This window comes from Pinus tabuliformis, chromosome 7 (assembly GCF_031772625.1).
Source record: "Pinus tabuliformis cultivar Carrire ecotype Pingquan chromosome 7, CPIR1, whole genome shotgun sequence".
NCBI lineage: Eukaryota > Viridiplantae > Streptophyta > Pinopsida > Pinales > Pinaceae > Pinus > Pinus tabuliformis.
This window is the reverse complement of record NC_142293.1, coordinates 1,516,748,617-1,516,751,818: the sequence shown is the minus strand read 5'-3', so window position 1 is coordinate 1,516,751,818 and position 3,202 is coordinate 1,516,748,617.

The following is a 3,202-nucleotide window of genomic DNA, read 5'->3' as shown; positions in this document are numbered from 1 at the left end:
TGCTTTCAAGGCTGCCACATCCAAGATCACAAATTTCATAACTTTGACTCACATGGATTCTTTCATAGATGATGCATATAGAAAGGCATATACAGAGGATGATAAATTCAAGGACGTGTTCTAACAATTGCAGAGAAAGATTCATGTGTACAATTGTGATGCCACAATTGAATATCATATACAAAATGGGTTATTTTAGAGGTTAGACAAGTTATGTGTTTATGAAGTTGAGTCACTACAATTAATCAAAGAGACTCACACCTTCAAGGTTGTAGGGAATTTGGGCATAGGGAAAATAATTTCCAACTCACCAAGATATGCATATTAGCTTATGATGCAAGAAGATTTAGCTATGTTCATAAGAGGATGTATGCTTTATTGTACCAACAAGCCTAGTAATAGGAAACATGGTATATACCATCCTTTACATGTAGCCATGCTTCCTTGGGAAACATTCCATGGACTTTGTGGGAGGTTTACCAAAATCTAGGAAGGAACATGACTACCTACTCATGGTGGTTGATAGGTCCAATAAGATGTGCATTGCCATTCTTTGTGAAAATACCATCAGTGAGAAAGACACAATAAAATTCTTCTTTCAATAAGTTAGGGCTCACTTTGGCATTCCAAGGAGCATCATTTTAGATAGGTACACTAAATTTATCAACTAATTTTTGACTACATTATGTGGAAGAAAACAAACACAAAGTTGAATAGGTCTACATCATTCCATCCATGAATAGTTGGGAAAAAAAAAGTATTTATCAATAATTTGGTGCATCTTTTGACGGGTTACAATTAGAAGCATATGAGGGCTTATGATGAAAATATGGTATATATAAAATGTTGTAAAAAAAAATGAATTTTCACTTCCACTAGTAAGTTCCCATTTTAAAATTGTTTTGGATATTCCCCAAATTTATAGTTGGATATTTCATATGGATATAAAGGAGGAATGAGGTGAACCTCATAGGGGATGATTTAAAGGAAGTGAATTCTTTTTAGAAGATCACAGGGATCCATATACCTAAAGCCTCCGAAAATAGGGAGATATGATAAGAATTGGATCATTATATATTTTTTTTGACAATATTGATTCTTTTAGGGTGGAAAATATATAGAAACCAAATCACATGATTAGTTTCACTAGTGGGACCAACTTTGGAGAGTTGGGTTTAGAAAGATTTAAAGGCTAGTTTGATCCATTAAATTATGTTTCTTTGGGTTAGAATTTTTCAGTAGAGGGAATTATCCCCTGTCTCTATTCTATGCTTTAATTCTTTTCCACTAGTACAAGAATTTCATTAATATGAGTTCGAACGCAAAATTTAAGCCTCATGGAAGTTGACCTATTATCATTGACCACCAAAATTCAATAAGGTACCATTTTATCCCTTGTTAACCATAAAATAGAGTCTATGCATGTGGGTCCTATGAAGAATACTCTAGAAGGGTATGGTTATAACTCATATTGATGTTTGAATGAAGCAAATTTAACCACTAGTTGGTTGTTATGCTACGTTATAACAAGGCCGCTAGGAGGAAAGGGGGTTCCATTCTATTTGAGTGCATTATTTTCCATATTAGAGAGGAGTATATAAGAGTGTATAGAGAGTCAACATAATACAGATGGGTTGTAATATATAGTAACCCATGAGCCACAAGACTCACTACCTACTATTTGCATCATTTCCATTTAGAGAAATAGAGAGTGAAGAAGTCTCACCTTACAATTGTGTTTTCTATCGAAAGGGTTTTCTAGCTCATACCTATGATTCAGTATGATTGGTGTGTTTAATTATCAAATTTCTCCATTTTCCTCATTTTATATATTGCATGAATAAGCATAGGAAATAATAGATTAATAAATCGAAAATTATAAGGAAAATTAACCCTCACAATATAGATTTCATATTTATGTCTATTTTTTCATTAGATCAATTGTGAAAATTTGTTCAATGGAATATCCATGGCATTTTACGAATCATAACATATCAAGAAGGCATGAAAGGAGGGCTTCATTGGTGGGATGCCTCTTGTCCTTCACTCTTGCATGGATTTTGATTCTCCTACTCATCGTTAATAACAATGGGGATGGACTCAATGCCTTTAGATGTGGTGTGCTCAAAATCAACGAAATCCTCCTTTTTTTCATATCCATCACCATAGACTTTGAAATTAAGAGAAAATACCACTCAATAAAGCACAACGAATTTTCCCTAAATCTTTTCAAATGATTCTGGTTCAAATTTCTTCCATTTTCTAGGGAAATGACAACAAGAATCTTATCCAATCAATAGAAATCATCACTCAAAAAAACTTTATATCCCTTAAATATGAAACCCCATATCATCAACCCATTCCTAGGACTCTGTCATAATTGTCTAAGTATGTGTCAGTTGTCTTCTCCCCTTAATAGAATTAACCAAAGCTTCAACCTCTACCTGAGTTTCTATTGAAGTGGAATGTTGGAAGTGATGATTTTCTAGTTTGGTGGAACTCTTGGTCCCAATGATTGAAGGGTGTCAAGATGTACCCAAGTGAGATTTTTTCAACCTTTTTAAGCCCCCATTTTACTAGACTAATGAACCTCATCTTGAGCCAGACTAGCGGTAAGAAAAGCATTATGGATGAACCAAATTGTATGGTTAGGACTAGAAATATGAAGGCATGCATGAACCCAAGAGATGAACAACTATATAAGGAAATGTGGGTAACATTAAAGCCTCACAAAAATGTATGTTCAAAGAAACTCTATCAACTATAAGAAGCGAAGAGGGAGTCAAACCCCCAAATAGAGAAATCCCCCAAGACAAATAGCAAATATAAAACAAAGGGTATCGATAACACACATACTATAGGAGATGGGGACTAACAAAAAATGAATAGAACAACAAAATCCACATATGAGTTAACTCATGAAGAAACATAGAAGGGAAAAGAACCAACAACTAAGCCATAAATAAACTAGCCACATAAATGAGACCAATGAATATACTTGAAGGTAATAAAGGAGAGGAGTGCAACCCATTCAAACAAATTTTCCGTTTCCACTACACAATGGTTATCATACTTCCAAATCCCCATCTAACTCAAACCATAATTTGCAATAAATGATCATCATCAAGGTTCATGAGGATCAAAGGCACATAATTCCAAGGTTTCCTAACTATCGATTCTCACATACTAATCATCTTTCCCA